Consider the following 15,000-nt stretch of genomic DNA (forward strand, 5'->3'; position numbering starts at 1 on the left):
GCTTGGAAGTGAGCGACTTGCCCAGATAATTTGATTGATTGATTAATTGATTAGGAGTTTTTTGTCATCCTGACATCTAAGATTATTGACGCCGAACCAGATAATTTGAGTAAACAATGTGTTGATAGTTTAACCTGTTATACCCTACATCCGATATACCACATCATCACTATAATAATGCACCAATGAACTTTCATTGCATGTCATTTCACATATTTTATTTTCACCAATCACTTCTGAAACAATATAGATTATGTTAACTGATGATGCATTTTAAATCTCCACCCTTAAACTAATATAATTGATAGAGCAAATAATACTATATTCTCTAAGAGGGCCGGAGCAGAGTAGCCCGTGACAAAAGCTGACCACAACCACACCGAGCTACATGGCTCATGATCGAAATCAAAGGAAAATACTGAAATCAACAACTAAACCTTTAAACCTCATTACCTTCGAAATTTTGAACAAGACCACCTATTACTGATTGGTGACGCAATAGGTGCTATTTGAAACGATACATTATTAGCCCCTACATATAATGCATAGGCTACAGTGTGTATGTATGTGGAGAGAGAGAGAGAGAGAGAGAGAGAGAGAGAGAGAGAGAGAGAGAGAGAGAGAGAGAGAGAGAGAAATTACTTAAGAAAATGCAAATGAAGGATGTTTCCATGTTATGAATATTAATATGAATAGTCAGTTCCAATATTATTCAAGAAAATTCTATATAGAATTAGGATAGGAAAATTCACTTAAAAAGTTATGATAAAATCTTTTGATGAATTAGTTTCGAAATAATATTAGATTACATTTCTTAAAAGCATAAAAAAGTTCTCTCTCTTCATCGCATTTCTTTGAGTGTTATCTGTAATTTCCCTCCTCCTCACATTCGAACCATCATAACGATGTCTCGGTTGTTTAACGTCGGCCACCTTTCAGGGCAAGAGGGGCATGATCTCTCCAAGTCAGGTCTGGCCAGGCGATACCGGTTTTATTGCTGGGTGTACAATTATAAAATTTCACTTAAGTCGATTCAGTTACTATAAACTTAGAGCTACGTGGCCATATTATATTTCTGTGGAAAGGCTTCATTCAAGAGTCGTACGATTGACCGTTTGCGGTTTTCATTCTTCAACCCTTCTCTTCCCTTCTATTTCTTTTTGTTCAATTAAAGTAATCAATTGCCCAGTTAGCTTTCCAATTAAACAGAAATATATATCGTAGCAATATAATCCATGTTACATATTTCAAATGATGGACAACATATTGCAGGTCAGTAAAATTCCACAAGGAAGACATTATAAACATGAATCCTTTGGAGAGGATAATAATTACACAATTTAAATGAGAAACGCAGGGGCGATAACTAGAGTCATACCTTCCGACACAATATAACTAATCTTTTCTATTTACCTTTTTGACTCTATATAAGTATTTGACTGACATATGAGTTACCCAATATAATCAATGTTAATTACAATGACGGTCACTGTGTCCTGACTTAAAAACATTCGCTTAAAACAATCATAATAATTTACAAAAAACTCTCAAAGTAATACTTTGCTTCCATATCATTTATGTAAAAAGTATTTTCCTGAATCAAAGATTACGGACATATTTCTAACATTTTTTTAATGTCTTAATTCCAGTATATGTTGATAATTTTTGTGCATGACGTTTCCAAAAGTCTAAATTATTCCATTAACATTAATCTTTCTTGTGAATCTAAAATAGGTCACCTAAAGAAGAAATATTAATAAAATTATTTTTGAAACTCTAACATCTATAAATTGCAATTGGATCACGACTTGTTCTTTCTGACATTTCGCCATGAAGATGACGTATTTCTCAATAATGCTATTCTAAAGTGAAAAACATCTTAATACTCTTGGTAAGACCGAGTCTTGAAGAAATATCTTTTAAAAATTTTAGAAGCGATTGGTTACATATCAAAAGTTCATTTCACAAAGCAATGATAAAAAACATGGGAGAATAATTTTTTCTAATGCCCAGCAGGCACATATAAACTTGTGAAAACTACAATCCGCACATATTACAACTTACACTGTATAAATTTCCCTTCTTGATTTCAATTTAATGTCATATTCACAAATGGTATTTGCAAGTGCTGAAGTTATTCAGACCGTTGATAAAAAGCATGATCTTACGAAATAATTATTATAGAAACAAAAGTTTCAGAGCAAGACTCTTTCGTTCAGTTTCTCTACTAAAATTGGGTACAACAAATATTGACTTCTTTTTTTTTTTAATCCAGTGTCACAAGATAAAAGAAAGAATGAAGAAAACCCGGTTACATCTTTTTCCCCATGCACCGAAAATAAAGAAAAAGATTTGATTACATGTACAACGTGCATCGCACCACAAAAGAAAGATTTGCATGTTGGATTTTTTCCTCTCGTAGTGTGAAAAACCCTTTAACCAAACTACTGTCCAATATTGCAACATATCTTCCCTGCACAGTCGCTACTAAAGCTTTTATAAATGCATCAATAGGTCACAAAGACAAAAATAGTGTATAATTGAAAGAAAAGCTAGAAAAAAATTCTGTGTATCGTGACAAGAAATACGTATGAGAGGACAAGACTAGTGATCACAAAATATAAAAGTGAATAAAAACAATAAATTATTTTCAAACAGACTTTCCAAAAGAATAAAAAGGACATACAGTAGGTTGTACAAGGTACCAGCCACCCATTGAAATATTACCATTAGAAAGTTATGGAATCTTTTAAGGTATGGCTTGAACTAGACCCCATTTGTCCACACATTTCCAGAATCGATAGACATATCTCTTACATATTTTCCTTTGCTCAAACATCAAGCAACATGATATGAAAGGTCAAGAATACATAAAGGTCAATCAAGAAGTTCCCTTTTCTTTATTTTCTTTAAAATGAACTCCAGCTTCAAACCCATCATCATTACTGTCTTTCCTTCAATAGAAGTGATTGGCATGGAGGGTAATTTGCTTTGCATGATGTCTTGTCTCTGTCATGTTGACTAGTTTTCATCAAACATTTTTCATCTTGTGAATTAATTGTCATTAAATGTATTTTTATGGTTAAGCTCATTTGTTCCACTTACTATAATTGTTAAGTTTGCTTCCAAGTATGTTGCAGCTTTTTCTTTTTATTCTTTTAATGTCTGGAGATACTGAGCCCAATTCAGAACCAGTGGCGTCTTAAGTTTTGTAGTATTTGTGGACTGCATAGCAAGCTTAGTGATCTAACCGTTGCCCCCAGTCAGCATAATATTCCATTATGTTCATATTGGCGGCTCCTTATTCCAGGCTTCAAGAAATTGATGCTTTTTAAATAGGATGCTCCAGCTAGGTCAAGGAGGAGCCAGTATTATATAAGTGCTATTATGCATAACGGTGTAACGAGATTCAAGTCATAGAGGTTTGTTGCAGCTTTAACAACATTTATTTGTTTGTTTGTTTCTAATCTGCTACCATCCTGATATAAAAGAAACTATTTCTGATTGTTTATTACCACCATCGCTAAGATACAGGCATGCGATAAAAAACCTTTAGATTCTTCCCTATAAATATTCTTTAATGTATCTCAACACCAAAATCGCAATTACTGTACTTGTTACTGGCTAAACTTAGCCATAAAAAAAAAAAAAACTCATTAACTTTTGGTACATTACAAATAAGGTTCAGATATGTGCACTTTCTTAGCAGTATATCGATATATATATATATATATATATATATATATATATATATATATATATATATATATATATATATATATATATATATATATATATATATATATATATATATATATTTAATTTGAAAAAATAACTCACAGCACGATTTCACCAAAAAATACTTACATTAAGTTATTTAGAAAATATGAAATTAATTACCAATTGGAACATTTGAGGACAACCTGGAGATTTCTATAAAATAGATTTCGTACACTTGCATATTCAAATATTTATCCTCCTAAGCACGCATATACTATCGGATAACTTGAATAATACACCAAAAGAAAGAAAAGCAAATCAGAGCACATTCAAAACCCCAAAAGTCCTAAACATTTTGTGCGCCAGTTAGGCGACAACCGAGAGACGAGGCGAATGCAACTATCTTTATTTTAACTGACAGCAAGCTTTTTAAACAACAGTTTCAGTGGAAGAAGGTCACAAAAACTTCAAACAGATCAATTCAAGAAAAAAAAAACCAGGCTCAAACCGGTTCTGTTGACAGAGTAGTATAGAGCGAGGTAAACAATAAATAAAAGGAGAATACCGTTACAATATACGAGTGTGAAACACGTGCGATACAATTTTCTATACGGAACGAAAAATCTTTGAGAGCCGACCACAGCAAAGAAGGGTAAACATTTCGATAAGCTTTCTTTGAATAGCCAATAGCGAGAATAGCCATCGACCCAACGCAGCGTTATTATTATTATTATTATTATTAAATGCTAAGCTACAACCCTAGTTGGAAAAGCAGGATGCTATAAGCCCAGGGGCCCCAACAGGGAAAATAGCCCAGTGAGGAAAGGAAATAAGGAAATAAGGAAAAATAAAATATTTTAGGAATAGTAACAATATTGAAATAAATATTTCCCATTTAAACTATAAAAACTTTAACAGAACAAGAGGAAGGGAAACTAGATAGAAAAGTGTGCCCAAGTGTACCCTCAAGCAAGAGAACTCTAACCCAAGGCAGTGTAAGACCATGGTACAGAGGCTATGGCACTACCCAAGAATAGAGAACAATGGTTTGATTTTGGAGTGTCCTTCTCCTAGAAGAGCTGCTTACCATAGCTAAAGAGTCTCTTCTACCCTTACCAAGAGGAAAGTAGCCACTGAACAATTACAGTGCAGTAGTTAACCCCTTGGGTGAAGAAGAATTGTCTAGTAATCACAGTGTTGTCAGGTGTATGAGGACAGAGGAGAATCTGTAAAGGATAGGCCAGACTATTCGGTTTCTGTGTAGGCAAAGGGAAAGAACCGTAACCAGAGAGAAGGGTCCTATGTAGTACTGTCTGGCCAGTCAAAGGACCCCATAACTCTCTAGCGGTAGTATCACAACGGGCGGCTGGTGCCTAGGCCAACCTACTACCTACAAGGACAATAAAGATAACTCACACCAGCAGCCAATCTACAAGAGTGGCTGTCCTTGAAAGAGAACCAAAAGAGAAGCAACATGTCTACAACTCGAACATAGACCATTTGCAATAAGGCTGTAACTCATGCGGAACACCATTTCAGAAGTCGTTATGAGAGGCACTAGCTTCTAAATGAAACTTTCAGTTATAAATCGTAGTAGATTGAGTAAATGCATCATAACGCTTCGTGAGGCAACATTATCACTTTTGATATTTCTGACAATGATTTTGTATCAGTGTTTCCCCAACACTATGAATGCGTTAAATTAATGAGTATAAAAATAATTATTACATATTTGATGAATACTAATGTATCTAAATTAAAATCACACTCTAATAAAATACCTTTAGAAAAAATTAATTGTTGTCCACTTCCAGTGTTATCGTTTCGATATATATATATATATATATATATATATATATATATATATATATATATATATATATATATATATATATATATATATATATATCGGACTCTTACTCCCACTTTTTCCCTTTGTTTAAATTCCAACCTAAAACTTAATCACATACATTTTGAGATAAATTGTATGTATGAAGAACGAATGTAATTTCATCACCAGCAACTGATTCTAAAGAGAAGAACGTTAATCCTAGCTACAGTCATCCCTCTCTTTGACATACTTTTATGTTTTCAGAATAAGAAGGCTATTCTTTCCAAATTCATCTTTCTAGTCTTATCTCCAATCCTGGCTCCAAACACTCCACTTCGGATCTCCATGTACTTTTTCCACCTACCAATTGTAGTCTACTCTTTCCAAAAAACTGAATCATCTGAAAATACTCAGATTAATCCTTGTACCTAAGCTAATTATTTTTCGACGACCTACATGCATCCTCTAATTCTATCCGTACTTCATACTCCGAATACTGTATACTATGCAACAAGTTCATAACATAAGCGTTGACCCTTCATTCTTTCCCTTACATTTAATATTCACACTTCACAATCCCTTTATATATTCCCACCTTCTTCCACAAGTACTGCTGCTAATTTCTAGCAACTCATATTCTGTAATTTGCCTCTTCTAGCATCTTGCCATCATCCGGGATATTTATACCAAATAATATATATGAAACAACCACTTTTATTATTCAATCATCAATACCAATAATCATAACGCCATTCTCATGTTTACATTTACTATCATATAACTTACTTTTGCACCTAATTACTCAAACCATCCTTCTCTTTTAGAAATTTTCAAAATATTTATCAGCTACTACAGTTTCCTTCCCCTATTCTATTTCAGCACATTATCATCTCAAATATGAAATATTCGACACCTTGCTTCTCATACAATTTCAAAGTGTCCTTTCTCTGACCTCTGGCATTATTCCATAGTTGAAGATGCTGAACAGCCAAGGATAATTACCTAATTCACATACCTATGGCTACGGAACCTAATATAAAGTATTTTAAGTCCCACCAGTACCTAGTTGAGAGATGTGAATGTGAGCAAGAACTTTAGGAAGAATCAGAAAGAAACGTTACTTTACATCGTCCCTGACTGGTGAACGCCAGACTGGGGTTCGAGCCCCACTCAAACTCGTTATTTTCTTTGGTCGCTACAACCTCACCATCCTTGTGAACTATGGAGGGGGGGGGGGGTTGGGGGACCCTATAAATCTATCTGCTGAGTCACCACCAGCCATTGCCTGGCCTTCCTTGATCCAAGCTTGGGTGGATAGGGGGCTTGAGCGCTGGTCGTACTTAAATATGGTCAGTCTCTAGGGCATTGTCATGCTTGCTAGGGCAATTTCACTATCTCTTGCCTCTGCTATTCATGAGTGGTCTTTAAAGCCTCTAAACGGAAATATCCAGTATGAACTGACAGCCATAGACAGATGATAAATATTTTGAAGATTTTCTGAGAAAGGAAGATGAAAGATAGGCACTAGGCTCAATTGGATGAGAAAGTGGTAGGAGTTTATAAGATTTTTCCGTTATATCAGGGTAAAAGTGAAAGGGGTGAATCATTAGGAGAATAACATTACTTATGAAAATATTTCTACTGAAACCAACAGATAACAAAAGCACTTGACGGGGTAGACTAGCTTCATCTCCTAGAAGCTGGAGGGTGTCTGGGTTAAGTGTTTACCATGAACAAGTTATGTGAGAATTTAGGAAGACTTGGAAAGGAATCGCGAGTTATATTTAAACTTCAAAAAAGTTTATGATTGATTCTATGGGGGGGGGGGGGAGTGGAATTTGAAATTTTGAAGAGTGGTAAGAAAGATATTTGGTTTGAAGCTATCAAAAGTTTTTATGAAAGCTAACCAGGAGTTAGAATATGATGATGGGAAAATCGCTTCATTGGCATAAATGCATTTCTGAGACAAATGTGTGTGATGACGCCCATTGATGTTTATTATATTAATAAATTAAACAAAGAATGGCAAGTGCTAAATTGTGGTTTAAAATAAAAGGAATCGTGAATGGAGCAGCGAATGCCTGATGTTTACTGTTAATATACTTCTGATGATGGATAGTTAAAAAAAAGTTCCAGAAACTAGTGAAAATGTATGTAAGAACTTGCAGAAAGAGAAAGTGGACAGTATAATAAGCAAGAGTAACTTATAAGTGTATAAGAAAACCAGTAAGATAAATGAATGCTAGAATAGATGGTGGAAGAACAGAAGAATTGATTAGTATAAGGAGTTAAAAGATAATATAATGCATGATAATGAAATGAGATTAACAGGAGGGGTGAAGTAGGTGAGGTAGAGCTTCGGGGTATCTAAGGAAGACAGGCGATGGATGTATGAAGGTGATAAGCCAACTTTCTTTTACGCAAATAAAATGGGGATTTTCAATGCAGATTAAAAAGAAATTGAAATAGTTCTCATATACCAATTAACTAATATATGCAGTGCACGATAATTGGCGGTTCAAAATATTTCGAGTTGGTTCAATCATTCGGAAAGAATGGATGACCAGAATAATTTGTGTGTGATGGAGAAAGGATAAAAGGAAGGTCTATACATTTGTGATCGTAATCTGGAAGCTTATTGGTTAAGATTGGCCTCATCATACAGAAGGCATATGGTGCAAAATAGTTTTGTATAACAGAGTATAATAGAGGGGAGTGAAGTTGTTTTATAAGTCTTATGTTTAAACGCTTAAAATAATCAAAGTTGCTCAACCCAGATTCACAGTGTAAAGTATGAATGTGGCAGTGACCATTGTTTTTCTTTTTTTTTTCTCTCTCTTTTTTGTGTGTGGCCAGCTGCTGTTTCCGGAACAGAAAATTCAATCGCCAAAGTACTATATTACACACAAATACAAAACAAATATGATAATACTCACATATTTATTAGTGAGTAGCAATAAGTTCAATAACATGTCTACTAAAATGACGGAAGAAAACTTACTCCGTTACTTGAATATAAGAAACAATAACCATGCAAACAAAGAGGGAAAATCAATGGTGTTCCATAGCGTCTTGATAAAGAGATTAAACTAATTCAGAGAGACAGACTGAGGATATAGATAAACAGAGTTCTCAACCATCACTATAAGGAATACATCTTTTTCAAGCGAATGATCTTGTTCCAGAAAGCAATATCATTTCATCTGAATGGTATTGTGTCAATGGACCTGTAGTCGAACTATCACTTCACAGATCGATATATCGTCAATTCAATTACATTAACAATACCATTGAGGTAGTTTGCAAAATTGTGGAAACACATGTTTCTTTATTTTTTCTTAAGATCATATGGATGAGTTGTGATATTATCATTTTCATTACTACCAAAACTACAACCCTAGATGGAAAACAAGGATGCTATAAGCCCAAGGGTTCCAACAGGGAAAAATAGCCCAGTGAAGAAAGGAGATACAGAAATAAATAAACTATATGAAATGTAACAAACAACAAAAATAAAATATTCTAAGAACAGTAAAAACATTAAAACAGATCTTTCATAGAAAACTATAAAAAGAGACTTATGTCAGTCGGTTCAACTAAACATTTGCTGCAAGTTTGAACTTTTGGAAGTTCTACCGATTCAACTACCCAATTAGGAAGATCATTCACCAACTTGTTCACAGCTGGAATAAAACTTCTAGAATACTATCTAGCATTGAGCCTCATAATGGAGAAGGCAAGACTATTATAATTAACTGCATTTCTACTATTACGAACACGATGGCTCTGTCCGGGAAGATCTGAATGTAAAGGTTGGTCAGAATTATGAAAAATTTTCTGCACCATTACATCTATTTTTCTCTCGTCTAAACTGACACGTTATCGTTAACCTTTGTTAACAATGCCTAAATATCACGATTGCCCGGTAAATTCTGTTTCGGAAAGTCTAACCGGTCAAAAAAAAATCGAAATCATGAATACACTATTTTATAGTGTACTGTCATCAACTGATATCAAAGAATTAATAATGAAAAATTAATAACCCATACTAAAAATATCTATGTGGTTCTCGGGTGAGATTGAGATAGCATATATTGGAGCAGGCAGTATTGATAGATGTTTGAGACGCACAAGTGAAATAAAAACTAACTGCTTGAATTTTATTTTATATGGAAATAACAGGACCACCAGTTTCCGAGACTGTAAAAGAAAGATATCCTTAAGAAAATCACCAGTCGTCTCTATTTCGACCTTTTAAATCAATATGTCTCCATTCATCATCTCCTACTTCACGCTTCATACTCCTCCATCAAGGTAATTAAATAAAAGAGAACACAAACATACTTCTACAAATAAAAAAGAGAAGTGACCGGGAGAGCATAGAATAATTATAACTTTCCATTGTTGGAAACTCTTGTGAAACTCAGGGCACCAAGAAAAATGGGGAACTTTAAGACTGTTAGGAGGCTTCATTAATCCATTAACTTAATTTTGTCCTTTAGGATATCTGGTTAGAGAAACATAATGGCGAATGGTGGAGAGGGAACTAAGCAACATATAAAAATGAAGATAGAGGAAAAATATTGAATTGCAACACTCACACACACAAAAAAAAAGAAACAAAACACTAAATGATGAATAAACCCGTAAAAAGGATAATATGGAATTGAAAAGATAACCTGATGCAACCAGAGACAGTAGGCAAGATGAGTGATGTACGATAATACAATAATAAAGAAAAATAAGAAAAATACGTTTATCTTCCTTAAATAACAATAAATCTTCCAACGTTATTAGGAACAAGGGAGACACCGCATCAAGATAGGGGGAAGAGAGGATTGAAGAGTTCATTGTAAGTTACATTATCCAACAATTCAACACTTATTATGATGCAATTACGAATGAAGCATTGATTAATAGATGGCATATGCACAAGATATTTAGAAATACATATGGCTGGTAGACAACGTAGGCTAAATGATTGCTTTAAACTTGAGCATGGCAGACTACTAACATAGTCGCTGAAAATTTTGGAACGAATTTCGATGAAAGCAAGACCAAAGTGGAGAGAATTAAAAAAACTAAATAGATCAGCGATACTTGCACAAGAGATTAAAATGAAATTACGAAACACATATTTTCTTTCAGGGAATATAATTCAAAGCAGCGAACAGGAGCGTAGCTCACTGAACTAGAGTCTTTATAAAACAAATGCGGATCCTGAGAAGGCTAATTAAGACCGATTGATGCGAGTGGTGAAAAGGTATTTAGAATGGTAGGAACAATAGAAACGAGACTGAACAACTACAAAGGGAATATCTGGAGGGGAAAGAGATTGCTGCGGTGGTTATAAAGGGGATCCTAAGTAGGACAGGAAATCAGTTGTGATGATAAAAAATCAAGTAGGAACTGAGCAGGATAGGGTCGGTTGGAGTATGAACAAAATACCTAAGGAAGTATATTGACAAAAAGGCCCTTCACTATGATATGAGAGAGAGAGAGAGAGAGAGAGAGAGAGAGAGGAGAGAGAGAGAGAGAGAGAGAGAGAGAGAGAGAGAGAGAGAGAAAGCCGCTTTCCTCTCCAAATACCGATTTTTTTTAAAATGATCAAAGTTTGAAAGTTGAGCTACTTTTAATAACCAAAGACTTTTGAATGTCCCTAACTTAGCTCTACATGGACTTTAACTAAATAGAAACAGTTAACTAAACTATGAGCAAGAATGGATGTTTGTCTATACATTGCTTATACGAATGCAACAACTATTTAAGTGGTATTTTTCAATCTTGCTCTCCCGAAAATGAGACACAAAAATCGGATGCATCTTTTTGCAATACAACTTAGATGACACATTCATAAATGACAGCGGAGGTAGCAGCAGTAGGGGATTCAGCATTATGAAGCTTCATCTGAGGTGGTTAATGTGGGAGGTTGGGCTGTGGCACCCTAACAGTACCAGCTGAACTCGGTTGAGTCCCTGGTTAGGCTGAAGGAACGTAGAGAGTAGAGGTCCCCTTTTTTGTTTGTTTCATTTGTTGATGTCGGCTACTCCCCAAAATTGGGGGAAGTGCCCTTGGTGTATGTATGTATGTATGTATTATTATCATTATTATTACTTGAGATAATACCCTAACTGGAAAAGCAAGATGCTTTAAGCCCAGGGGCCCCAACAGGTAAAATAGCCCAGTAAGGGAAGGAAACACGGAAAAAATAAAATATCTTAAGAACAGTAACAACATTACAATAAATATTTCCTATATAAACTATAAAAATTTTAACAAAACAAGAAAGAGAGAAATTAGATAGAATAGCGTGCCCCAATGTACCCTCAAGCAAGAGAACTCTTACCCAAGACAGTAGAAGACCATGGTACAGAAGCTATGGCACTACACAAGACTAGAGAACACTGGTTTGATTTTGGAGTGTCCTTCTCCAAGAAGAGCTGCTAATAAAGAGCCGGAAGTAACCCCTATTTTAGGAATCCTTCAGAATTACTGCTACCACTCGATTCCTGGTCCTCAAAAATACATCGCTGAGAGAGTAAAAGCTTCTTAATATATGATTGGGTACTGTTGAAAATGCTTATTTTTCTGTTAAAGTAGCATAATTACAGTAAAAAGTACGAATATCAAGAAAGTCAGCCACTTTCTAACTAAACTGATAATGAACTTTGACAAACCAACGGACGAATTGGAAAAAATCCCCAAGTTCAAAAATGATAACAAAACACGAGACCATAGATGTCTTTCATATGACTACTTCATAATGAGAATGTATGTATATATGCAAGAATCTGTATATATAAATATATGCATATTAAATTTCTTATTCCTGATGTTGATATCAATCTCTGACACCGGTGTTCAGTTAGTTCTGTATGACTGTTGCATAAGACTTCTCACAATTATGATCATCCTTAGCACTAAACTCTTCTCAAAGTGTATCACCCAGTACGTAGTACTAGGTATGCAGTTAATTCTAAAAGTCTTGGCTTCTCCACTATAAGGCTCAACACTACGTAGTACTCCAATAGTTCTATCCAGCTGCGACCAGATTGTGGAATGATCTTCCCAATCTGGCTGTTGAATCAGTGGTACTTCAGAACTTTAAACTTTCATCGAATGTATTTTATGTTTCTATATGACAAATCTATTTCAACGTTGTAACTGATAATAAGATATTTGATTTTCCTACTCATTACATCTCTTTTAGTTTATTTATTCCTTTAATTCCTTTATTTCCTTTTTTCACAGGGATATTTTTCCCTGTTGGAGCCCTAGGTCTTGTAGCATCCTATTTTTCCAACTAGTTATAGCTTAGCTGATATATATATATATATATATATATATATATATATATATATATATATATATATATATATATATATATATATATATATATAGAGAGAGAGAGAGAGAGAGAGAGAGAGAGAGAGAGAGAGAGAGAGAGAGAGAGAGAGAGAGAGAGAGAGAGAGATGCACTACAAGAAACAAACACCATTCCTGTGGTTTTTCAAACCCACGCAAAGCCTCTCTGCAAAATTACCTTAGTTATTTTATAGAATTTCGATAACGAGCATCGAAAGATTCACTTCCACGGTAACGAAAAGACGTCATCTGGATGTGGGAATGTTGGTATTAGAATCTTTTAAGCGGCATTTTGTACAAAGAGCTTTGAACAGAAAATAACAAGAGTCAAAACACCAAGAAATAGTTCTAATTGCACAGAAATGGGAACGGAAAAATAATTTAAGATTACGACTGGATCTTTCACTCTAAGATTTTTTTTTTATATTAGGTAGTGTTTTCGATGCAATTAGAATTGTTTATTAATTAAGGAGTTGATCTGAAAAAAAAAAAGTCTCACCATTTTTCACCTAATTAGCCTGAAGGAGAATTCAAACCTAATAGGAGTGAAAGAAAATTCCAATAATGATGCATCCTCTTCAACATCTCCAGATTTTTCTTATTACAATAGAGAAGCAGAATTATCACATTCAAAAGAAATATGGAAAACTGTCTCTGGATCTGCAATAATATCAATAAAATTCTTGTATATATTAATTTGGTCATATCCAAAGAGGGAACGTATATGAACTTAAATGAAAGATACGCCCTATGCCCGTTAGTATCTTTTTCATGTTAACAACCAGTAGACCCGTTATTAATACTAGTCAACATATGTTAATATTTTTTCTAATATTGTAATAAAAAATGACATTATCGATCGCCATAGAAGCTGCTAACTAGAAAACGCATTATTCTTGCTCTGACATCCAAGCACTGTACAGGTATCCCAAAACCAAGTACAAAAAGCTAGGATGTCAATCTTGGGAAAAAGGACAAATTCATATATCACAAAAAATCTAATAGTAATGAGAACTGAGAGTGGTCCAGAAATAGATAGGAATGAGAGTGAAGAGAAGCGTTTAATTAGGATTCTTGTCTTTTCAGAGTTTAGAGAACATGAACGGTTGTTATCCTAGATGACTTAAATGCAGAGTCGAGGAGGAGGAGGAGGAGGAGGAGAAAGAAAAAAAAAGTTTGGTCTTGGTAGATGTCACTTTAGTTGAGAATGAAAAGAGTATTGTAATAAATGTTTGGTAATAAGATTTTTGTTAAATAAAATTGGTTCCAAAGAGGAACATAAAAGAAATAGAGAAAAATTGAGGAAAACAGTTTGTTAAATTGATTGCATGCAAATCTGAAAATGTTTTGGTTGACATGAAAGTTCTGCCAGATAAGTTCAAATTGAGGAAGGATGAAAATCTAACTTTACGGGTAATTGGGTCAAACGAGTTTGATAGGAGGGTAAGGAGCCCATGTTTAGAAAAAGATTGAAAAATGCTCTAGACTCCAGAGTTAAAGATAGATTGGGAGGGGGGGGGTAAAATTCTGGAATGGGGACATACGACTCGGCAGGCATCGTTGGTTGTTTCATTAGGGTGGAAAGGCTCAATTATAGAATGAGAAAGGTGGGGATGACGAAATGGGTTTCGTAAAAGACAAAAAAAAAATAAATTAGGTGCATTTTGGAATACAAGAGTGAAGATCTTCCACTTAAATTTAAGAGGGTGAGCAAATTGGTCCAAAAGTTTAGAGAAAAAAAAGGCACATGATAAAAAATGGAAAAATGGGATAAAGGACTTTAAGGAAGAGTAAGAAATTGCGGTTACTGACTAATTGGATCTTGGAATAAAGATATAAATAGATATTTGCTGCCTTTTGTAACTTCAGTCTTGAGTAAATAAAGTTATTATTTCAAGGATTTGTTAAATGTAGAAAGCAAAATAAAAGCCGCGTTTTTTGGTTTATATATTGCCTGCAGGACTAAACCACACTAAAATATCATGATCTATTTTCCAACTTGACATTTCCTCTTCTCCAATCTACCAAGTCGTACAAAACAATTATCCCCAACAGTTTCAAAGCCTTCTCTTTCACTTATTTTC

Source organism: Palaemon carinicauda, chromosome 41 (genome assembly GCF_036898095.1).
Source record: "Palaemon carinicauda isolate YSFRI2023 chromosome 41, ASM3689809v2, whole genome shotgun sequence".
NCBI lineage: Eukaryota > Metazoa > Arthropoda > Malacostraca > Decapoda > Palaemonidae > Palaemon > Palaemon carinicauda.